The sequence below is a fragment of the Bos grunniens genome, chromosome 26 (assembly GCF_055505025.1).
Source record: "Bos grunniens cultivar Pamir isolate PY7600 chromosome 26, Bosgru_T2T1.0, whole genome shotgun sequence".
Taxonomy (NCBI): domain Eukaryota; kingdom Metazoa; phylum Chordata; class Mammalia; order Artiodactyla; family Bovidae; genus Bos; species Bos grunniens.
In genome coordinates, this window is record NC_141190.1 from 16,452,796 (window position 1) to 16,479,041 (window position 26,246).

At 38.9% G+C, this 26,246-nt stretch overlaps 1 long non-coding RNA gene across 13 annotated transcripts in view; it reads right to left on the reverse strand.

Annotated features, from left to right (window-relative positions):
- Window positions 1–209: 209 nt before the first annotated feature.
- The window catches only part of LOC147344090 (uncharacterized), a 37,004-nt gene continuing 10,967 nt past the window's right edge, over window positions 210–26,246 (reverse strand). The window contains exons 2-5 of one of the 13 annotated variants that reach the window (XR_015155710.1): window positions 16,620–25,239; window positions 11,456–11,597; window positions 8,524–11,289; window positions 2,915–7,319 (exon numbers count right to left, since the gene is read on the reverse strand). This is a non-coding gene — a long non-coding RNA (uncharacterized LOC147344090). Of the gene's footprint in view, window positions 7,588–8,523; window positions 11,290–11,455; window positions 25,240–26,246 lie in introns of all 13 variants that reach the window. The other 12 variants (XR_015155719.1, XR_015155713.1, XR_015155709.1 and 9 more) reach the window with 12 other exon arrangements.

Consider the following 26,246-nt stretch of genomic DNA (forward strand, 5'->3'; position numbering starts at 1 on the left):
ATATAAACTACCATGTGTGAAATAGATGGCTGGTGAGAAGTTGCTGTATAGCACAGGGAGCCCAGCCTGGCGCTCTTTGATGATCTAGAGGGTGGGATAGGGGAGGGGAGGAAGGTTCAAGAGGGAGCCTATAATTACAGCTGATTTGCATTTCTGTATGACAGAAACCACCACAACTTTGTAAAGCAATTTTCCTCCAATTAAAAAAATTTTTTTGTTTTATTTTATTTTATTTATTTATTTTATTTTATTTTTAAACTTTACATAATTGTATTAGTTTTGCCAAATATCAAAATGAATCCGCCACAGGTATACATGTGTTTGGGCAAAAAAACTGAACAAACACATCATGAAAGAAGATACACAGATCACAATAAAGCATCTGAAAAATGCTTAACATCATATATCATTAGGAACTTGCAAACAAAATTAACAAATAGACACCACTACCCAAGTATAAAATGGCTAAAATCCAAATAATGGAGAAAGTGAAGTATTATTAAGAATACAAAGCACATCTGAAAAGTTTCCCCCATTTTGTAGTTCAGTTCAGTTCAGTTGCTCACTCATGTCCGACTCTTTGCGACCCCATGAATCGCAGCACACCAGGCCTCCCTGTCCATCCCCAACTCCTGGAGTTCACTCACACTCACGTCCATCGAGTCAGTGATGCCATCCAGCCATCTCATCCTCTGTCGTCCCCTTCTCCTCCTGCCCCCAATCCCTCCCAGCATCAGAGTCTTTTCCAATGAGTCAACTCTTAGCATGAGGTGGCCAAAGTACTGGAGTTTCAGCTTTAGCATCATTCCTTCCAAAGAAATCTCAGGGCTGATATCCTTCAGAATGGACTGGTTGGATCTCCTTGCAGTCCAAGGGACTCTCAAGAGTCTTCTCCAACACCACAGTTCAAAAGCATCAATTCTTCAGCGCTCAGCCTTCTTCACAGTCCAACTCTCACATCCAAACATGACCACAGGAAAAACCATAGCCTTGACCAGACGGACCTTTGTTGGCAAAGTAATGTCTCTGCTTTTCAATATGCTATCTAGGTTGGTCATAACTTTCCTTCCAAGGAGTAAGCGTCTTTTAATTTCATGGCTGCAGTCACTATCTGCAGTGATTCTGGAGCCCAGAAAAATAAAGTCTGACACTGTTTCCACTGTTTCCCCATCTATTTCCCATGAAGTGATGGGACCAGATGCCATGATCTTCGTTTTCTGAATGTTGAGCTTTAAGCCAACTTTTTGACTCTCCTCTTTCACTTTCATCAAGAGGCTTTTTAGTTCCTCTTCACTTTCTGCCATAAGGGTGGTGTCATCTGCATATCTGAGGTTATTGATATTTCTCCCAGCAATCTTTATTCCAGCTTGTATTTCTTCCAGGCCAGCGTTTCTTATGATGTACTCTGCATATAAGTTAAATAAGCAGGGTGACAATATACAGCCTTGACATACTCCTTTTCCTATTTGGAACCAGTCTGTTGTTCCATGTCCAGTTCTAACTGTTGCTTTTGTAGTTCAGGAAAGCACAATTCAAGACACAATTCTGTGTCTTCCTGGCTATAGTACTAACAAACCTCCAGTAAACATCTTTTTATTTCAATCAGGTCTTGGTTTTCTAAAGTTTTGGCTAGCACTGTGCATTCTTTATTTCATTATTTCTTACAAACTCCAAAACACAACAGAAGTGGTTGTTTCTGGAGGCAACTAGGAGGCTTGAGCCATAGTTTCTCAAGCCTTCCCCACTAAAATCTTGAGATTGGCTCTTCCCTCAGTTACCTGAGCAAATTTCACCTCTGCAGTGCTGGAGAGGGGAGAATCCCTATCTTTTATTTTCCCTCTTGAGAATCTATGATGCTTTAATCCTTGGAGTCAAGGGACATCTATTTAATATGAAGCCCATTATTTTGTGAATAGCCAGTCAGATGTACATTCAGAGTAATATGTTGGGAAATGAAGAAATTTTCATTTCTTAAGATGGGAGGAAGTCATTCAGCTTACACATGATTTAACCTGGCCTTTATGATAACTAAAACAGCCTGTCTTATGGCCTTAAGTTATTAAACATTATGCGTGCATGCTCAGTTGCTCAGTCATGTCTGACTCTTTGAGATCCCGTGGAGGTAGGCTGCCAGGGTCCTCTTTCCAGGCAAGAATGCTGGAGTGGGTTGCCATTTCCTCCTCCAGGTATCATACATGTACATCTACTTTAAGCATTAAAAGATAAATTATCCAGAAGTAAGAATGTCCACTTTGAAAATAGGGATAAAATGCCTCCCTTGCTATGGTACTCATAATAGTAGTCCACTGATGATAAGATTTCCTTCTCAGATGTCAAGGTCGCACTACTTCATTGTGTACATGCTGATCTGTCTCTTTTGAAACCTTGTCATGTTTGATGTATGGCCTTTGCTCTGAGGAGATATAAAACTGATGAAAACCATGCTTCTCTGGAGAAGTTTCTCAAGGCTATTAAGAGACTCTCTCCTGGGCTACAGTTCTCAGTTTGGCTCAGATAAAACTCACTTCTATTCCTTATTATAGACTGCTTATTGATTATTTGTGTTGGCAGTTTAGTTTGGTTTTGCTAAAGTTTTTCTTCTCTAGTAGTAAGTGAGTGCAATAAATGGACATCAGAAGATCTCAGTTTCTATCTTAGTTTTAATTATCATCTGTGACCCTGTGAAGTTATCCTGCTTTCCCCAAAGCTCCCTTTCCCCCATTTGAAAAATACAAAATGATAAGCTTTGTTTTCCAGTGTATTTTTTTTTTTTTTTTGGTTGGGGAGGGAGAAGAAATATTTCATGGTAAAAGGCATATAAATTTAATTAGCTAATTACTTACTTTGTTTTTGATCATTCAAATGCTTGAATTATGTTAGTGTTCAACCAAGAATTACAGGAACAGAGACCCAATTGAAATAAAGAGGTTTTAGTTGAGTTTTATTATGACTGCAGCCCAGGAGACAGAGCTCCAAGAAGCACTTGAATTGTGTTCTGCTTGACTGCAAAACAAGGGAAGCTTATAAAGATAAAAACACAAGGTTACATAAATTGTTTGTCAAGAATTACCATCAAAGTAAAAAAAAAAGAATTACACTTGGTAGGAATTCCCTCTCAGTCCAGTAATTAGGTCTCCATGCTTCCACTACATGGGTATGGGTTCCATCCCTGATTGAGGATCTAAGATTCTGCATGCCATGTGACACAGCCAAAACAACACAAAAGAATTAATATTGGAATTGACAAGAAGGTGCTTTTGTTAAGAAAAATATGTGGTTGAGATTTGAAATGATCTCTTTCTTACTTGTGAGGTCAGGAGGGGCAGACATTTGTATCTTTGAAACTTCAAGATTCCAGCTAGCTGCTGCTAGCATATATTGTTTAAAAAATGACCTGTGGTATCCTTGAATTTGATACAGTACAGAACATTGAAATTCTCAGTGATGCAGAAACATGTCCACATCCAACAATGACTACTCAATTCTATTTTGGGTGCCTGAACCAAAATTACTCCATCTTGATATTTGAATGATCTTAAACATCTTATTCAAAAAAGAGATGGGAATATCAGACCACCTGACCTGCCTCCTGACAAATCTGTCTGTAAGTCAAGAAGCAACAGTTAGAACTGAACATGGAAAAACAGACTGGTTCCAAATCAGGAAAGGAGTACTTCAAGGCTGTATATTGTTACCCTGCTTATTTAACTTACATGCAGAGTACATCATGAGAAATGCTGGGCTGGATGAAGCACAAGCTGTAATCAAGATTTCTGGGAGAAATATCAATAATCTCAGATTCACAGATGACACCACCCTAATGGCAGAAAGCGAAGAACTAAAGAGCCTCTTGATGAAAGTGAAAAGTGAGAGTGAAAAAGTTGCCTTAAAACTCAACATGCAGAAAACTAAGATCATGGCATCCGATCCCATCACTTCATGTCAAATAGATGGGGAAACAATGGAAACAGTGAGAGACTTTATTTTTTTGGGCTCCAAAATCACTGAAGATGGTGATTGCAGCCATGAAATTAAAAGATGCTTGCTCCTTGGAAGGAAAGTTATGACCAACCTAGACAGCATATTCAAAAGCAGAGACATACTTTACCAACAAAGATCCGTCTAGTCAAAGCTATGGTTTTTCAGTAGTCATGTATGAATGTGAGAGTTGGACTATACACAAGGCTGAGAGCCAAAGAATTGATGCTTTTGAACTGTGGTGTTGGAGAAAACTCTTGAGAGTCTTTTGGACAGCAAGGAGATCCAACCAGTCCATCCTAAAGGAAATCAGTCCCGAATAATCATTAGAAGGACTGATGCTGAAGCTGAAACTCCAATACTTTGGCCACCTGATGCAAAGAACTGACTCATTTGGGAAGACCCTGATGCTGGGAAAGATTGAAGGTGGGAGGAGAAGGGGACAACAGAGGATGAGATGGTTGGATGGCATCACTGAAGTGATGGACATGAGTTTGAGTAGGCTCTGGGGGTTGGTGATGGACAGGGAAGCCTGGGGTGCTGCAGTCCATGGGGTCACAAAGAGTCGGACGTGACTGAGCTACTGAACTGACTGAACTGAAACATATCATCATTAGCTATTTTATGTAGCTGTATCTGTAACTCTAGCATGGTACAGTAAAATATTTTATTTATTTATTTTTTTGTTGGTAACGTCTCTGCTTTTTATTTTTTAATTTTTTAATATAAATGTATTTATTTTAATTGGAGGCTAATTACTTTACAATATTGTATTGGTTTTGGCATACATCAACATGAATCCGCCACAGATGTACAGTAAAATATTTTAAAACCTTTCATTTTCAAGGACAACATATCCTAGTGTTAAATATATCACAAGAAAAACTCTCTAAATATCAGTTCAGTTCAGTTCAGCCGCTCAGTCATGTCCGACTCTTTGCGACCCCATAAATTGCAGCACGCCAGGCCTCCCTGTCTATCACCAACTCCTGGAGTTCTCTCAAACTCACATCCGTTGAGTCGGTGATGCCATCCAGCCATCTCATCCTCTGTCTTTCCTTTCTCCTGCCCCCAATCCCTCCCAGCATCAGAGTCTTTTCCAATGAGTCAACTCTTCGCAGGAGGTGGCCAAAGTATTGGAGTTTCAGCTTTAGCATCAGTCCTTCCAAAGAACACCCAGGACTGATTTCCTTTAGAATAGACTGGTTGAATCTCCCTGCAGTCCAAGGGACTCTCAAGAGTCTTCTCCAACAGCACAGTTCAAAAGCATCAATTCTTTGGCACTCAGCTTTCTTCACAGTCCAATTCTCACATCCGTACATGAATACTGGAAAAACCAGAGCCTTTACTACATGAACCTTTGTTGGCAAAGTAATGTCTCTGCTTTTGAATATGCTGTCTAGGTTGGTCATAACTTTCCTTCCAAGGAGTAAGCGTCTTTTAATTTCACAGTAACAATCTGCAGTGATTTTGGAGCCCCCCAAAATAAAGTCAGCCACTGTTTCCACTGTTTCCCATCTATTTGCCATGAAGTGATGGGACCAGATGCCATGATCTTAGTTTTCTGAATGCTGAGCTTTAAGCCAACTTTTTCACTCTCCTCTTTCACCTTCATCAAGAGGTTCTTTAGTTCTTCTTCACTTTCTGCCATAAGGGCGGTGTCATTTGCATATCTGAGGTTATTGATATTTCTCCCAGCATCTTTATTTCAGCTTGTGCTTGATCCAGTCCAGCATTTCTCATGATGTACTCTGTATACAAGTTAAATAAGCAGGGCCACAATTCACAGCCTTGATGTACTCTTTTCCTGATTTGGAGCCAGTCTATTGTTCCATGTCCAGTTCTAACCGTTGCTTCCTGACCTGCATACAGATTTGTCAGGAGGCAGGTCAGGTGGTCTGGTATTCCCATCTCTTTCAGAATTTTCCACAGTTTGTTGTGATCCACACAATCAAAAGCTTTGCTATAGTCAATAAAGCAGGCATAGATGATTTTCTGGAATTCTCTTGCTTTTTTAATGATCCAACAGATGTTGGCAATTTGATCTCTAGTTCCTCTGCCTTTTTAAATCCAGCTTGAACGTCTGGAAGTTCACAGCTCACGTACTGTTGAAGCCTGGCTTGGAGAATTTTGAGCATCACTTTCCTGCTAAGTCACTTCAGTCGTGTCCGACTCTGTGCAACCCTGTAGACAGCAGCCCACCATGCTCCCCCGTCCCTGGGATTCTCCAGGCAAGGACACTGGAGCAGGTTGCCATTTCCTTCTCCAATGCATGAAAGTGAAAAATGAAAGTGAAGTCTCTCAGTCGTGTTCGACTTTTAGCAACCTCATGGACTGCAGCCTACCAGGCTCCTCTGTCCATGGGATTTTCCAGGTGAGAGTACTGGGATGGGTTGCCATTGCCTTCTCCAATTACTTTCCTAGCGTGGGACATAAGTGCATTTGTGCGGTAGTTTGAATATTCTTTGGCATTGCCTTTCTTTGGGATTGGAATGAAAACTGACCTTTTCCAGTCCTGTGGCCACTGCTGACTTTTCCAAATTTACTGGCATATTGGGTGCAGCACTTTCACAGCATCATCTTTTGGGATTTGAAATAGCTCAACTGGGATTCCATCACATCCAGTAGCTTTGTCATAGTGGTGCTTCCTAAGGCCTACTTGACTTCACATTCCAGGATGTCTGGCTCTAGGTGAATTATCACCATCATGATTACTGGGTCATGAAGATCTTTTTTGTATAGTTTTCTGTGTATGCTTGCCACCTCTTCATTTCTTCTGCTTCTGTTAGGTCCATACCATTTCTGTCCTTTATTGTGCCTATCTTTGCAAGAAATGTTCCCATGGTATCTCTATTATTTTTTAGTTTTTTAAGGAATATACATAGGAGAAATAACTCTGTATTGATACACACAAATCTTCTTTTTTAATTTTGTATGGAAGATCCCCTGGAGAAGGGACTGACTACCCACTCCAGTATACTTGTCTGGAGAATTCCATGGACAGAGGAGCCTAATGGATGGCAAAGAGTCAGATGCTACTCAGTGATTAACATTTTCACATAGTACTATGCACATAGAACAATTCAATATTTTATTTACAAACATAGTGGCCAATACAGATGTTACAGAATATGAAGAAGAGAAGGTATATTTCTGCACTGAAACTGCACAATCAATGAGGAGAGGTTGGAGCAGGCACTCTCAGGAAAGATGATGGGAAGCAGATGAACGATGCCGCAGATGAGAGGGAGTTGAAGACAGCATCACTGAAGAAGCCAGATGATCTAACATTCTTCACACAGGAATGAAACAGCTAGTAAGGAGGTGGCACAGAAAATAACCTATTGACAATTGGGGTGGTGTCAATGTCCTTTGGATCAACCACAGATTTCAAAGTAAATTTTTGTAAAATTGTGGTCAAGAATAAAAACAGCTCCATGCAGGTCAGGCCCTCATCGACATTTTAGGAATCAGTGAACTAAAATGGACCTAATGGGTGAATTTAATTCAGATGACCATTATATCTGCTACTGCAGACAAGAATCCCTTAGAAGAATTGGAGTAGCCCTCATAGTCATTCCCAATAGTGAGATGTTAACTTTCTCTCTCCTTCAGATCAGAAATGAAATAAAGATGAAAAAAAAGATATTAATCCAGACAGCAGGATAATATATATAGTAATCACAATTAGCCAGAGACAGATTTTTCAAAATGATATTAAAATTAGCAAGGTTGCTAGATATAAGCATATCAAAATGATAAAATCAATTGTATTTCCATATTCCAGATAAAAAATGGAAAAGTCATTAAAAAATTATAACAACAACAATAACCACCTTTGGAAAACTAAAAACAAACAAAAAAACATGCAAAACAATGTCTGAAAAAATTATTGAATAAAGTTAAATAAAGCCCTTTAAAATAGGGAGACTATATCACATTCATTAATTGCAAGATTCAGTGTGTCACCATGTTGTGTGTGTGTGTGTGTGTGTGTGTGTGTGTGTGAGTCACTCAGTTGTGTCCAATTCTTTGTGACCTCATGGACTGTAGACTGCCAGGCTCCTCTGTCCATGGGATTCTCCAGGCAAGAATACTGGAGTGGGTTGTCATTCCTTTTTCCTGTCTCATGGATTGAATCTAGGTCTCCCACATTGTGGGCAGATTCTTTACTGGCTGAGCCACCAGGGAATCCCTTAATGATATTAAATCTTTCCAAATTGATCTAAAATGGCACCTAAAATGGACTTTTTAAGTCCAGCAGAGTGTTTTGACAAATTGATACTAACATTCAATGTGGACAGCAATGGTTAACCGAACAATATAAAAGAAACAGAAAAAATGTGGAAGTCTTGCGTTACTACCTGTCAAAATCTGTTATAAAGCTTTACAGACTAAACTGGAAACAACACACAACCCATCAAGCCACCACACACATGATTATTTTTACTTCTCTCACTTTGTGTTCATCGATGTTTGTACCCATATTTTTGTAAATAAGAACTTCAAGACCAGTGAGGTTACTATAAGAGAAAGCAATCTTACCTTGGGGATGAGGTAGTTTCTGAATTTAACGTCATGGGTCACTGCAAGGGGCAGGTTGGTGGGGATATCAAGTCAATATATCTCTGGATCTCGTGGACCACAGCATCCACATAGGGCATGTGGCTTCTGTCCTGCATGCAGGGGCTCTGGTCTCTGCCAATCATATGATCAATCTCTTCCTGGAACTTAGCTGATAAGAGGTAAATAAGAATGATGGAGAAAGAGGAAAATGCACACCACATTTCCATACCAATTCAGATATGTGAGGCATTATGAAGGTGTCCCAACATCATAGACACATAAACTATATGTCCAGAAATGCATCTAAATATAGAGAGATAACGGCCATAATACACATATAAGTCTCTTACAAACAAGGCTTAAGACGCATCTATACATACCTCTATATTAGCATATGTGATAAAACAAAGAGAAATGATGAAATGTTTCAAATATAAACAACATAAAGTCAAGAAATTATAGTCCTTGAAGAAAAAAACAAGAATTAAATATTAATTTTATATTAAAATAATATGGATTAAAAAGTTAAATTATAATATATCTGTTTTGTGTTGTGTATTGTGTGTGTGCAGTTTGCAATGATACTCACTTCATCCTCCAATTGCCAAATGCCACCACTTTCAGCCTTTTAGCAGTTTCTTTTAGAAATTCATGTCCTGTTTCTAAATAATGATTCTCTGTCTCTATTTATTATTTACCAATTTTTATAAACTATCTGATTTATTGGTATGAGAGTAGAGAATTTATATCTGCATCCCCACCTCATACAAAATATACACAAACAAATCCCTTTAATCCAAGTCCCCAATATATTTACACCACAAATTTTGACTGCTAGAATATTCATTTTAACATTATTCTGGCTAAATAAACAATGCCCCCAGTAAAACAATTATGATTGTGCTTCATATTTGGTACTTTCTTGGACCTAACCAATCCATAATATCTGTATTTTGAATAATACTCTGTAGTTTGATTTAGGATTATTTCCAAAGATGTTTCAAACCCCGAATAATAAGTACCCTATTATTTATAAGCCACAAATATACTTCATCACCTCTCTTTTGCTCTTGGTGTATCCCCTCATCCCTGCTTTATCCATCTAATCCATTTAGAAGAAGATATTTTCCAGGCCTGCTCTCTAGCAACAGTACTGACACTTTCATTCTCTTTCACGAGGTTTCCAAATTCCTGGAGCCCATAACTTCCTCTGACATGATTTCAGGCATTTGGATGAGAAAAGGAAAAGAGTGTGTAAAAGTTTTGTCAAACATACAGGTCTAAAAATATCTTTTAAAAAATAAATACCCAGTTTGATAGTTGTTCTTAAATATGATGCTGTTGTGAACTCTGATCTTTATCTATGATTTGCTACATCTCTTTGAAAGTTTTTGTGATTTTCTCTTTTATCCTGGTGTTCTGATATCTCACAATCCAGTGAATTGGGGTGGATGTTTTTATTTCATTCACTGTGTTAGACATGTTGAGAGAATTTTCTGTCTACATGGCAAAACTTGGAAGACTTTTCTCCGGAGTCCTCACTCTCTGGAGTTTTCCTCTGGCTGCTGAATTTCAGGAAGCAGGATGGAGAAAGGAACTAAGAATCTCTGAATTTAAGAAGAGGATTCTTCCCTAACCTTTCCTCTACGCTGTGACCTCAGTCTTTTCTCCTGTCTCTGCCAGTGTCCTGAGTGCCTCTTAGATTCCCTTTCTCTATACAGCAAACCTCTCTCATCCTATTAGAGAAATAAAGTTAACTGATGAAAGGAGTTATCAAAAAGTCGTGGCTGGGAGAGCTACCTTTATCAGACTATGTCTCCTTCTATCATTTTTGGAATGAAGTACTTCCAAATATAGAACCTTACAGGATTCTAAGAACGTAAATGACTTCTCCTCCTCACATAGCCTCCTACTCTGACATTTAGGCTATTAACTTCATCCTCTCTACTGACTTCATTATCACCTCTCAATATGCTCTCTGTGTTTCAGAAATTTGTTGAATATTTGTTAGCTGCTTCCTGACATCCTCTTCTCCAACTTTAAAAGGCTAATTCTCATATGTTATTGGTTATAATCATTTTAGTGGTATTCTGACACTAAACAAGATGAAATGTATTTCTAAACAGCTATGCATAACCACAAACCTTTAAAAGTTAATTTCTAACAAAAAGTTCTTTATGAAAGATAAAATTGCCAACCCCTCAAATGTGTATTTTGGCAATAACCATTTTTCTGAAAAAAAAAAAATACTTATGGAGTAATATAATTTCTTTATATACATATCTTAAGCCAATTTCTTGTGAATCTAACTTTTAGAGAACTTCCTAGACTGTGGAAATTATATCAGGCAACCTCACTAAATTTTTACAATTTCCAATTATGCTTCAATAAGGAGAGTTACTGTTTTCCCATCCCTGGCTCTCTTATTTTTTTTTTAATTTTTGGGCACACCCTGCAGCATGTGGGACGTCGGTTCCGTGAACCATACCCCTGCATTGGGAGGCATAGTCATAAGCACTAGATGGAAGCACTAGATCGGCGTGGGAATTCTGCCCATCTGGGCTTTCGAACACTGCATTTTTACAATGAGGGGACATCAGAGTGTCTTTCCATAATAAAACCAGTATGCAGCTCCAAGATGATTCATGCTGGCCGTGGCTGTTACACATGACCTCGTGAAATCCAGACGCTGCTGTGTTGATGTTCCTATTATTCACAGTGTCTTCACTCCTCTCTGTCATCCTCCTGTATTATATAAAGATGCCCCCATTACCATCTGTTCATTAAATCTGAAAAAATTAAGCTGCTCAAACAGAGATTTACATAATTCTCTGAGAGAAACAAAGTGCAATACATTAAAGCATGTTTCTATCATCTCTACTGAAGTCACTATGCCCACCATGTATCATACCTGTGACCTCTGGGTACTTCAGCAGCAGGAGGAGCCCATATCTCAGAGTGGTGCTTGTCATCTCTGTCCCAGCTCCAAACAAATCAGATACAGTGATAATCAAGTTTTCAACAGTAAACTCCAATTCTTGATTGTGTTTTTCCTAGGAATGATTTGATAACACTGTTTGACAACCTGATTTACCAGAATTGCAGTTAATCCAAAATAGCTCATAGTGTTTTAAAGCTAAAGAAAGTGAAAGTGAAAGTCACTCAGTTGTGTTTGACTCCTTGCTACCCCATGGAATATATATACAGCCCATGGAATTCTCCAGGCCAGAATACTGAAGTGGGTAGCCTTTCCTTTCTCCAGGGGATCTTCCCAACCGAGGGATAGAACCCAGGTCTCCTGCATTGCAGGTGGATTCCTTACCAGCTGAGCCACAAGGGAAGCCCTTTAAAGTTAAAGCAACATATACACAAAGGTGCATTTACAGAAAAAAAGTGTTGCTTTTTAGTCACTAAGTCATGTTTGATTCTTTGCGACCCCATGAACTATAGCTCACCAGACTCCTCTATCCATGGGATATCCCAGGCATGAATACTGGAGCAGTACTACCAATTCCTTCTCCAGGGGATCTTCCCAACCCAGGATTGAACCCGTGTCTCCTGCATTGGCAGACAGATTCTTTACCACTCGGCCACTAGGAAAGCCCAAGATAAAAACTACTGTACAGTAAAACAAAACTACTGTAGATCTGTTGACTCAGACATCATTTTCTCTATCTTATTCCTCACTTGCTTAAAAAGTTACACTCAACAACCTCTTTTGCATTTAGGTAGGCTATGCAGCTTCGTTTTTGCCAATAAGATAAAAGTAGAAGGCTAATGGTACACATCCTCTTCTTCTTACTTAAAACAAGTATTTGACAGAATGAGAGGGAAGGGATGGAAAAAGATACTCCATACAAATGGAAATCAAAAGAAAACTGGAGTAGCAATACTCATATTAGACCAAATAGACTTCTCGTGCCAAAACTAAGACCTGGGGCAGTCAAACAAACAAACAAAAAATAATAAAACTAAGACTGTTACAAGAGACAAGGAAGGATATTACACAATGATCATGGGATCAAACCAAGAAGAAGATCAACAATTGTAATCATATATGAAGCCAACATAGGCTTCTTACGCCAGCAGAAGCCAGCATCAGTATATAAAGAAAATGCTGCACTTAATATGCCAGCAAATTTGGAAAACTTAGCAGTGGCCACAGGACTGGAAAAGGTCAGTTTCATTCCAATCCCAAAGAATGCTCAAACTACCGCATAATTGCACTCATCTCATATGCTAGTAAAGTATTGCTCAAAATTCTCCAAGCCAGGCTTCAGCAATACGTGAGCTATGAACTTCCAGATGTTCACGCTGGTTTTAGAAAAGGCAGAGGAATCAGAGATCAAATAGTCAACACCCGCTGGATCATGGAAAAAGCAAGAGAGTTCCAGAAAAACATTTATTTCTGCTGGACTGGAAGAAGAACAAGCTGGAATCAAGATTGTCGGGAGAAATATCAATAAGCTCAGATAAGCAGATGACACCACCCTTATGGCAGAAAGCAAAGAGGAACTAAAAAGCCTCTTGATGAAAGTGAAAGAGGAGAGTGAAAAAGTTGGCTTAAAGCTCAACAGTCAGAAAATGAAGATCATGGCATCTGGTCCCATCACTTCATGTCAAATAGATGGAGAAACAGTGGAAACAGTGTCAGACTTTATTTTTTTGGGCTCCAAAATCACTGAAGATGGTGATTGCAGCCATGAAATTAAAAGACGCTTACTCCTTGGAAGGAAAGTTATGACCAAACTAGACAGCATATTGAAAACCAGAGACATTACTTTGCCAACAAAGGTCCGTCTGGTCAAGGCCATGGTTTTTCCAGTGGTCATGTATGGATGTGTGAGTTGGACTGTGAAGAAAGCTGAGCACTGAAGAATTGCTTTGAACTGTGGTGTTGGAGAAGACTCTTGAGAGTCCCTTGGACTGCAAGGAGATCCAACCAGTCCATTCTGCAGGAGATCAGTCCTGGGTGTTCATTGGAAGGACTGATGCTAAAGCTGAAACTCCAATACTTTGGCCACCTCATGCGAAGAGTTGACTCATTGGAAAAGACTCTGATGCTGGGAGGGATTGGGGACAGGAGAAGAAGGGAATGACAGAGGATGAGATGGCTGGATGGCATCACTGAATGGATGGACATGGGTTTGGGTAGACTGTGGCAGTTGGTAATAGACAGGGAGGCCTGGTGTGCTGCGATTCATGGGGTTGCAAAGAATCGGACACGACTGAGCAACTGAACTGAACTGAATAGCCATAAAAGGGGAATTTGACAGTAACACAATAGTATTGGGAGACTTTAACACTCCACTTATAACAATGGACAGATTATCCAGACAGAAATTTAAGAAGGAAACACAAGCTTTAAATGACCCAGTAGACCAGATAGACTTAATTGATATTTATAGAACAATCCATCCAAAGGCAACAATATACACTTTCTTCTAAAGGCACATGGAACATTCTACAGGATAGATCACAAATCAAAACTCAGTAAATCTAAGAAAACTGAAATCATATCAAACATCTTTTCTGACGACAAGGCTATGAAATCAGAAATCTAGCAGTGGAAAAACTGGAAAAAACACAAACACATGGAGGCTAAACAATATAATACTAAATAACCAATTCATCATAGAAGAAATGAAAGAGGAAATAAAAAATGCCTAGAGACAAATTACCTCAAAAAACGACAATCCAAAATCTATGGAATGCAACAAAGCAGTTCTAAGAGGGAATTTTATAGCAATACAGTCTTACCTCAACAAACATGAAAAATCACAAATAAACAACCTATCTTTACACCTAAAGTAACTAAAGAAAGAAGAACAAACAGAAACCAAAATTAGTAGAAGGAAAAAATCATAAAGATTAGAGCAGAATTAAATGAAACAGAGATAAATAAAAAATAACAAAGGCCAATTAAACCAAAGCTGATTCTTTGAGAAGATAAACAAAATTGATAAACCTTTAGACAGACTTATCAAGGGAAAAAAAACACAAAAAAACTCAAATCAATAAAATTATAAATAAAAAGATAAGTTACATGGGACACCATAGAAACACCAAAAGGATCAGAATGACTACTATCAGAAATTGTATGTCAATGAAATGGACAACATAGAAATGGACAAATGGTTAGAAAAGTACAACCTTCCAAGACTGAACCAGGAAGAAATAGAAAATATGAACAAATCAACACAAGTACTGAAACTAAACTGTGGCTAAGAATCTTCTAACAAACAAAAGTCCAGCACCAGATGGCTTCACAGCTGAATTCTATCAAACATTCAGAGAAGAGTTAACATCTACCCTTCTGAAATTCTTCCCAAAAATTGCAGAGGAAGGAACACTCTCAAGTTCATTCTCTGAGGCCACCATTGTCCTGACACCAAACAACAGGAAGATATCATACAAAAAAAATTATAGGCCAATATCACTGATGAACATAGACGCAAAAATTCTCAATTTTTTACCATCAAACTGAAACCAACTCATCAAGAGGATCACATACCGTGCATGATCAAATGGGATTTATCCCAGGGATGCAAGGATTCTTCAGTATACACAAATCAATCAATATGATGTATCATATTAAAAAACTGAAGAATAAAAACCATATGATCATCTCAATAGATACAGAAAAAGCTTTTAAAAAAATTCAACACCCATTGATGATTAAAAACTCTCCAAAAAGTGAGCATAGAGGGAACCTACCTCAACATAATAAAGGCTACATATGACAAATACACAGCAAATATCATTCTCAATGGTGAAAAATGGAAAGCATTTTCTCTAAGACCAGGAACAAGATAAGGATGTCCACTCTTGGCACTACTATTCAACATAGTTTTTGAAGTTCTAGCTAGGGCAATCAGAGAAGACAAAGAAATAAAAGGAATTCAAACTGGAAAAGAAGTAAAACTGTCATTGTTTGCAGATGACATGATACCATACACAGAAAATCCTAAAGATGCTACCAGAAAACTACTAAAGCTCATCAATGAATGTGGTACAGTTGGAGGATACAAAACTAATATGCAGAAATATTCTGAATTCTTATACACTAACAACAAAAGATCAGAAAGAGAAATCAAGGATCAAATCTCATTTACCATCACATCAAAAGGAATAAAGTACCTCGGAATAAACGTACCCTAGGAAGCAAAAGCAGAGAAGGCAATGGCACCCCACTCCAGTACTCTTGCCTGGAAAAATCCCATGGACAGAGAAGCCTGGTAGGCTGCAGTCCATAGGGTCACTAGGAGTCGGACACGACTGAGCAACTTCACTTTCACTTTTCACTTTCATGCATTGAAGAAGGAAATGGCAACCCACTCCAGTGTTCTTGCCTGGAGAATCCCAGGGACAGGGGAGCCTGGTGGGCTGCCGTCTATGGGGTCACACAGAGTCGGACACGATTGAAGTGACATAGCAGCAGCAGCAGCAGGAGGAGGCAAAAGACCTGTACTCAGAAAACTATAAGATACTGATGAAATAAATCAAAGATGACACAAACAGATGGAAAGATACACCATGATCATGGATTAGAAGAATCAATATTATGAAAATTACTTTACTGCCCAAAGCAATCTACAATTCCATGCAACCCCTACCAAGTCAACAAGGCATTTTTCACAGAATTAGAACAAAATTTTACAATTTGTATGGAAACACAAAAGACCCCAAACAGCCAATGCAACCTTGAAAAAGAACGACAGAGCTGGAAGAGTCAAGCACGCTGACCTCAGGCTATACTACAAAGTTACAGTAATCAAGACAGTATGGTGCTGGTACAAAAACAGAAATATATATCAATGAAATAGGGTAGAAAGTACAAAAATAACCCCACGGACCTATGGTTACCAAATCTATGACAGAGAAGGCAAGAATGCACAATGGAGAAAAGACAGCTTCTTCAATAAGTGGTGCTGGGGAAATTGAACAGCTATATGTAAACTAATAAAATTAGAACACTCCCTAACACTATACACAAAAATAAACTCAGAATGGATTGTTTGTGTAAGTCACTCTGTCATGTTTGACTCTTTGTCATCCCATTGACTGTAGCCTACCAGGTTCCTCTGCCCATGGAATTCTGCAGGCAAGAATACTGACGTGGGTTGCCATGCCCTTCTCCAGGGGATCTTCCCTATCCAGAGACTGAACTCAGGTCTCCCGCATTGCAGGCAGATTTTTTACCATCTCAGCATAAGGCCGGATACTATGGAACTCTTAGAGGAAAACATAGGTAGAACATTGTTTGATGTAAATCACAGCAAGATCTTTTTTGATTCACCTCCTAGAGTAATGGAAATAAAAACAAACAAACAAAAAAAAATAAATGGAACTGAATTAAACTTAAAAGTTTTTGCACAGCAAAGGAAACCATAAACAAGATGGAAAGGTAACCCTCAGAATGGCAGAATGTATTTGCAAATGAAGCAACTGTCAAAGTATTAATTTCTAAAATACACAAGGAGCTCATGCAACTGAGTATCAAAAAACAAATTTAAAAAATGGACACAAGATATGAAGAGACATTTCTCCAAAGAAGATATACAGATGGCCAAGAGGTACAAGAAAAGATGCTCAACATCACAAACTATTAGAGAAATGTAAATCAGAACTACAATGGAGTATCATCTCACACCAGTCAGAATGGCCATCATCAAAAAAAAACCTACCATCAATAAAGGCTGGAGAAAGTGTGGAGAAAAGGGAACCTTCTTACACTGTTGGTAAGAATGTAAATTGGTATATTCGCTATGGAGAACAGTATGAAAGTTCCTCAGAAAACTAAAAATAGAACTACCATATGACCCAGCAATCGCACTCGTGGGCATATACCTGGAGAATACCAAACCACAATTCAAAAAGATACATGTACCCCAATGTTCATTGCAGCATTATTTAGAATAGCCAGGACAGGAAGTAACCTAAATCAACAGAGGAAGGGATAAATAAGATGTGGTAAATATAGACAATGGAATAATATTCAGCCATTAAAAAGAGTGAAATAATGCCATGTGCACAACATGGATGGACCTAGAGATCACCATACTGAGTGAAGTAGGTCAGAGAAAGACAAATAATATATGATATTGCTTTTATTTGGAATTTTAAAAAGGGTGCAAATGAACTTATCTACAAAACAGAAATAGAGTCATGGATGTAAAATACAAACTTATAGTTACCAGGGGATGGGGCTGGAGGTGGGGGCTAGGGATAAATCATGAGATTGGGACAGACACATACACACTACTATATATAAAATTGATAATTAATAAGGACTACTGTATAATACAGGGAAATCTATTCAATAGTCTATAATGGCCTATATGGGGAAATAATCTTAAAAAGAGTGGATATATGTATATTCACAACTGATTCACCTTGCTGTTCACCTGAAACTAGCATAACATTGTAAATCAATTATACTTCAATAAAATTTAAAAAAAAACAAGTATTTGAAAAGTTGATAGGGTACACATGATCTTGGGACAAGAGGATGTTACCATCAAATGGAGCCTATATATTAAGAATGGGTAAAGAAAAATGGAAGGCATTTAAAACTCATATGTTTCGGGGCTACTATAGTATCCCTATATTGACACATGACAAGACTCTGTATATGAGGTAATTAAACCCACTATTTGTTAAAGCCACTGTTAACAACTTTTCTCTTATTTTTAGATGAACACAATCTTAATTATTAGAAATAGCTAACTTAGGGCCATATTATAAAGGATGCTATAAGCCTGAATTAACATTTCATAATTCTTTTCTTTGTTAAAAATGTATATAAACCTCAAATTGTCTATGTATTCACTATGAAATTGAAATTTTGCAAAGGCTAATATTGTAGCACAACTTAAAATGAATGATAGTGAGTGAATGGATTCACAAAGACCATACAGGGCCATCACAATTGTATTCCTCATGCAATGCAATGAACAGTTTGATCTAGGAAACAAATATAGAATGAATTGAAACATACAATCTGAATTGCCACTACGTTCATGAAGACGAAAATTTGGGACATTCACTGTCCTTAAGGCAAAAGGACAGACAGGGGGTAAAGCAAATGCCAAGACTGACAGACTAATGGAATAGAGCTCTTGTCACTTGGAAACTGGGAGAGAAAAAGCACTTGAAGTACAAGGAATATTGGTTTAGGACTGAGGAGATAGATGATGGTACGCAGAATAGACAACAACGAGACAGTTTCAAATACTAAATAGAAGGGATTGTTAACATGCAAAAAAGTATATTTTTGCAAAACCATCCCTAGGCCAGTATTAATTTTAGGATGCATTTGCAATCTCCAGGGGTCCAATGCCATGTCTAATATTAAGTAATAAATGCATTCAAGGCAGACTAAACAATCTGAATGTGTGTACTTGTTAGAAAAAGTATCATTGCCCTTGGCTTCACACAAGATATGAGCTTGTCAATTCAAAATTAATCTAAAGAAAAGCAGTACAAATCTAAAGAAAAGCAGTGCACTCATAAAACAATATTAGTATTTCTATTTCTTGAGTTGGATTTAGAGATAAAGTGGTTATGTGTACACAGCCTATCTTTATTAGATTACACAAAACACTGCTGAAAGGAATTGTTAAAACAGTATTGAAAGAAATAAAAGAAAACATATAAATTAAAAAAACCTTTCTTGACATAGATCAAAAGTCAGTATTGTTATGATAGCATCACTGGATTAATGTAACAAAGAAGGCAGAGAAGTTGTTTCAGAAACTTCCTCTACTGAAACAGCTATTGTCTAAGGACAGAGTGAGAAACAATGTTAGTACTCTGGAAACTAGTTAGACACTAGTCTAATGCAACCAATGTACTTAAATAAAAATGTCTGATATATGACATTTCACATGCTGCCTAACATTCTTCACAACCCAGTTCCAAGGCCGAGAGTTGTAGGAAGTGTGGACTATGTTTGTGGTGCAGCCAATGGATCTCAGAGTAGGAAACTGGACCATATTCTTCTACATTGGGATTGTGTGTTTGGATCTCAGACAGGCTGGCGCAGAGAACACTGAAAATATTGAGAGAATCCCTTCTTTTCCTATTTATACTTAGGTTCAGGTATTTAAGAGAATCTCTGTAAGTTCACTATCTAACTATGGAGATAACAGAGAGGCAAGTGACTACACAGGATAAGAAAGTAGTCTTGGCAAAATTAATCTGGAAAAGTTACTACATGAATGAATACAGTTCAGTTCAGTTCAGTTCAGTCGCTCAGCCATGTCTGACTTTTTGCAACCCTATGAATCATGTTACATGATTCATGAATCATGTTCATGAATCATGTTACATGATTCATGAATCATGTTCATGAATCATGTTACATGAATCATGTTACACCAGGCCTCCAAGTCCATCACCAACTCCCAGAGTTCACCCAAACTCATGTGAATCGAGTCGGTGATGCCATCCAGCCATCTCATCCTCTGTCATCCCTTCCCCTCCTGCTCCCAATCCCTCCAGCATCAGGGTCTTTTCCAATGAGTCAACTCTTCGCATGAAGTGGCCAAAGTACTGGAGTTTCAGCCTCAGCATCAGCCCTTCCGAAGAATACCCAGGACTGGTCTCCTTTAGGATGGACTGGTTGGATCTCCTTGCAGTCCAAGGGACTCTCAAGAGTCTTCTCCAACACCACAGTTCAAAAGCATCAATTCTTTGGTGCTCAGCTTTCTTCACAGTCCAACTCTCACATCCATACATGACCACTGGAAAAACCATAGCTTTGACTAGACGGACCTTTGTTGGCAAAGTAATGTCTCTGCTTTTCAATATGCTATCTAGGTTGGTCATAACCTTCCTTCCAAGGATTAAGCGTCTTTTAATTTCATGGCTGCAGTCACCATCTGCAGTGATTTTGGAGCCCAGAAAAATAAAGTCTGACACTGTTACCCTGTTCGTTTCCCATGAAGTGATGGGACCAGATGCCATGATTTTCATTTTCTGAATGTTGAGCTTTAAGCCAACTTTTTCACTCTCCTCTTGCACTTTCATCAAGAAGCTTTTTAGTTCCTCTTCACTTTCTGCCATAAGGGTGGTGTCATCTGCATATCTGAGGTTATTGATATTTCTCCTGGCAGTCTTGAGTCCAGCTTGTGCTTCCTCCAGCCCAGCATTTCTCATGATGTACTCTACATATAAATTAAATAAGCAGGGTGACAATATACAGCCTTGACGTACTCCTTTTCCTGTTTGGAACCAGTCTGTTGTTCCATGTCCAGTTCTTTTGTTGTTGTTGTTGTTGTTTATTCTTTCTAATCTCATAGCAATAGATCAATACAGGCCCATAGTAAATACCAAGGGAAGTCTCAATTAGGATGTTTCATTATATTAAGGCTTTGAATGATAATATCATGTGTCCAGTTCATATTATTAAAGTTATGGTTAATCTTTCCTGAACTACATCTGCTGTACTTCCTTTCAGAAGGGACTAGGAGAACAATTTTTATGTGCATGAATAAAGTTTACCAGTACTCTTGCCTGGAGAATCCCATGGATGGAGGAGTCTGGTGGGCTGCAGTCCATGTGGTCACTAGGAGTCGGACACAACTGAGTGACTTCACTTTCACTTTTCACTTTCATGCATTGGAGAGGGAAATGGCAGCCCACTCCAGTGTTCTTGCCTGGAGAATCCCAGGGATGGGGGAGCCTGGTGGGCTGCCGTGTATGGGGTCGCACAGAGTCGGACACGACTGAAGTGACTTAACAGCAGCAGTGAGACCTTTTGGTTTGGGGGACTCAGTTTTATTGGCTCAAAGTTGGAGAATGACATTAGCTATTTGATTCTTCAAGACCCCTCAGCTGACAGTTATTGTTTAGTCACTAAGTCGTGTCCAACTCTTTACAACCCAGTGGACTGTAGCATGTGAGGCTCCTCTGTTAATGGGATTTCCCAGGCAAGAATACTGGAGTGGATTGCCATTTCCTTCTCCAGGGGATCTTCCTGACCCAGGGATTGAACCCACATCTCCTGCATTGACTGGCAAGTTCTTTTGCCACTGAGCCATCAGGGAAGCCCACAGTTGACAGATTAGATTGTAAATGATACAAGGGACAGAGCTCTGACAAGGCCTCACAATGATAAAGTGTTGGGGCCAGAGACAGGCAAAAAAGAAATAGGAATCTCAAATCCCTGTCACAGGGATCTCTCAGTTTTCAACACTAATCACATCCATATTCCCAGAATAAGAGAGAAAATCTCCACTTTCCTACCCATCTAGCCTTTCCCCTGCACTGCTCCTGTGTTCACCTTCTTTAGAGCTGGTTTCTCTTCCTTTGATTCATATTATTTCTTGGTTTGCTTTGACCACTTAGAACACAGAGTCAGCAAGAAGTCTTTGGGGGTGAGGAGAGACGATACCAGTCTGGGAGAATCAGAGCTTTTGCCTGTGAAGTGCATTACCCTGCTGTTCCCTGTTACTAGCCATAGGAAATCAAGAAAAAGGGATTCGGTGTCAGATGAAGAAAAGAGTGAAAGAGAGGAAGCATCAAGTGTCTTTTTTATCTCTCAGGGATCTATGGGGGTCTCTCTCTCTCTGAAAGACACGGCAAAATATGAGGGCAAGTGACAAAGCCCTGTCACATGTAATTTCAAGTTTGGTAGCAGGAGAACAGATTGAATGACATGTAAACTTTCCTCACTGAGACTTGGAGTCACATGCCACTTGTTCCCAGAAACACAATCATAAACATGTCCAGTTCTAACTGTTGCTTCCTAACCTGCATATAGGTTTCTCAAGAACCAGGTCAGGTGCTCTGGTATTGCCATCTCTTTTAGAATTTTCCAGTTTCTTGTGATCCTAGTTTCTATATTCCCATCTCTTTAAGAATATTCCTCAATTTGTTGTGATCCACACAGTCAAAGGCTTTGGCATAGTCAATAAAGCAGAAATAGATGTTTTTCTGGAACTCTCTTGCTTTTTCGATGATCCAGCAGATGTTGGCAATTTGATCTCTGGTTCCTCTGCCTTTTCTAAAACTAGCTTGAACATCAGGAAGTTCACGGTTCACATATTGCTGAAGCCTGGCTTGGAGAATTTTGAGCATTACTTTACTAGCCTGTGAGATGAGTGCAATTGTGCGATAGTTTGAGCATTCTTTGGGATTGGAATGAAAACTGATCTTTTCCAGTCCTGTGGCCACTGCTGAGTCTTCCAAATGTGCTGGCATATTGAGTGCAGCACTTTCACAGCATCATCTCTCAGGATTTGAAATAGCTCCACTGGAATTCCATCACCTCCACTAGCTTTGTTCATACTGACACTTTCTAAGGCCCACTTAAGTTCACACTCCAGGGTGTCTGGCTCTAGGTGAGTGATCACACCATCGTGATTATCTTGGTCATGAAGATCTATTTTGTACAGTTCTTCTGTGTATTCTTGCCACCTCTTCTTAATATCTTCTGCTTCCATAGGTCCATAGCATTTCTGTCCTTTATCAAGCCCATCTTTGCATGAAATGTTCCCTTGGTATCTCTAATTTTCTTGAAGAGATATCTAGTCTTTCCCCTTCTGTTGTTTTCCTCTATGTCTCTGCACTGATCGCCAAGGAAGGCTTTCTTATGTCTCCTTGCTATTCTTTGGAACTCTGCATTCAAATGGGAATATCTTTCCATTTCTCCTTTGCTTTTCACTTCTCTTCTTTTCACAGCTATTTGTAATGCCTCCTCAGACAGCCATTTTGCTTTTTTGCATTTATTTTCCGTGGGGGTGGTCTTGATCCCTGTCTCCTGTACAATGTCATGAACCTCCATCCATAGTTCATCAAGCAGTCTGTCTATCAGATCTAGTCCCTTAAATGTATTTCTCACTTCCACTGTATAATCATAAGGGATTTGATTTAGGTCATACCTGAATGGTCTAGTGGTTTTCCCTACTTTCTTCAATTTAAGTCTGAATTTGGCAATAAGGAGTTCATGATCTGAGCCACAGTCAGCTCCCAGTCTTGTTTTTGCTGACTGTATAGAGCTTCTCCATCTTTGGCTGCAAAGAATATAATCAATCTGATATTGGTGTTGACCATCTGGTGATGTCCTTGTGTAGAGTCTTCTCTTGTGTTGTTGGAAGAGGGTGTTTACTATGACCAGTGCGTTCTCTTGGCAAAACTGTATTAGTCTTTACCCTGCTTCATTCCGTTTTCCAAAGCCAAATTTGCCTGTTACTTCAGGTGTTTCTTGACTCATATGCATATATTAAAATGCATCAGTCAAGGAGTTAACAGTAGTCAGAAGGCAGCTGAATCAGGGATACAGGGTCCAAATTAATGGAATTGTTATTAAAGAATTTTATGATAGAAAAAATGGTATATATTTTATGCATCCTTTTTTTTTTTTTTTAAGGCAGAAAAAGCCTTAAAAAGCCTTTTTTTTTTTTTTAAGGCTTCATTCCATATTCCAAGGCCAAATTTGCCTGTTACTCCAGGTGTTTCTTGACTTCCTACTTTGCATTCCAGTCCCCTATAATGAAAAGGACATCTTTTTTGGGTGTTAGTTCTAAAAGGTCTTGTAGGTCTTCATAGAACCATTCAACTTCAGCTTCTTCAGTGTTACTGGTTGGGGCATAGGCTTGGATCACCGTGATATTGAAAGGTTTGCCTTGGAAATGAACAGAGATCATTCTGTCATTTTTGAGATTGCATCCAAGTACTGCATTTCAGACTCTTTTTTTTTTTTAATTTAAATTTATTTATTTTAATTGGAGGCTAATTACTGTACAATATTGTATTGGTTTTTGCCATACATCAACATGAATCCACCACGGGTGTACCCGTGCTCCCCATCCAGATACCCCCTCCCCCTCCCTCCCCGTACCATCCCTCTGGGTCATATGATGGCTACTTCATTTCGCCTAAGGGATTCTTGCCCACAATAGTAGATATAATGGTCATCTGAGTTAAATTCACCCACTCCAGTCCATTTTAGCTCGCTGATTCCTAGAATGTCAATGTTCACTCTTGCCATCTCCTCTTTGACCACCTCCAATTTGCCTTGATTCATGGACCTGACATTCCAGGTTCCTATGCCATATTGCTCTTTACAGCATCGGACCTTGCTTCTATTACCAGTCACACCCACAACTGGGTTTTGTTTTTGCTTTGGCTCCATCCCTTCATCCTTTCTGGAGTTATTTCTCCACTAATCTCCTATATTGGGCATCTACTGACCTGGGGAGTTCCTCTTTCAGTATCCTATCATTTTGCCTTTTCATACAGTTCATGGGGTTCTCAAGGCAAGAATACTGAAGTGGTTTGCCATTCCCTTCTCCAGTGGACCACATTCTGTCAGACCTCTCCACCATGACCCTCCTGTCTTGGGTGGCCCCACATGGCATGGCTTAGTTTCATTGAGTTAGACAAGGCTGTGGTCCGTGTGATCACATTGGCTAGTTTTCTGTGTTTATGGTTTCAGTGTGTCTGCCCTTTGATGCCCTCTCTCAACACCTACCATCTTAATTGGGTTTCTCTTACCTTGGACGTTGGGCATCTCTTCATGGCTGCTCCAGCAAAGCGCAGCCACTGCTCCTTACCTTGGACGAGGTCACCCCTCCTGACCTGGAACGTGGAGTAGCTCCTCTCAGCCCTCCTGTGCCCGCACAGCAGCCGGCTCCTTGGACGTGGGGTTGCTCCTCTTGGCCGCTGCCCTGACCTTGGACATACAGTCTTCATCAAATAAAAATAGCAATTGCTAGAAGAGTATAAAATCTTATTTCCAGAGTTACCACATGACAATATATAAAACACTTAAGTATGGTCCATTGACAGCTGAAAAAAAAAAAAATGACACAAGCCACTGCTGAGGAAGCCCAGACACTGAACTTACTAGATAAAACCTATAAGATACATGTTTTAGATATGCTAAGAGAGATGAATGAAACCATATAAAGAACTAAAGAATATCAGAGAAGTATAAGAACAATTGGGAATATCAATAATCAGAGGAGCATTATAATAAAGAACCAAATAGAAATTCAGGAACTAGAAAGTACAATACTTGATATTTTAAAAAAATTTCCAGAAAATTTCTGGTATTGTACTTTTTACAATAAAAAGTAGTACACTGAAGTAAATCATACACTACATCTAACCATTTTAAACTGCCATTTTAAACTATGTGTATAAATAACCCATTTATAATGGAATATTATATAGTCATAAAAAGGAAGGAAATTCTGCCGTTTATGATAACACAGATGTGCCTTGAAGGCATTATGCTTCGTAGAGTAAATCAGGAAGAGAAAATGAAATACCATATGATCTTACCCATACATGATCTATAAAATAAAATCCTGAAACTCATAAATAAATGCAGAGAAAACATTGATGACTCCCAGACACTGCAAGCGTTCAAAATGAATGAACCTGGTCAAAAGGTACAAATTTCCTGTTATAAAATATAAATAAATCCTGTGTATGCATGTTGAGTTGCTTCAGTTTTTTTTTTTTTTTAATTAATGTACTTATTTTAATTGGAGGCTAATTACTTTACAATATTGTAGTGGTTTTTGCCATACATTGACATGAATCAGTCATGGGTATACATGTGTTCCCCATCTTGAACTCTCCTCCCTCCTCTCTCCTCATCCCATCCCTCAGGGTCATCCCAGTGCACCAGCCCTGAGCACCCTGTCTCATGCCTTGAACCTGGGCTGGCAATCTGTTTCACATAT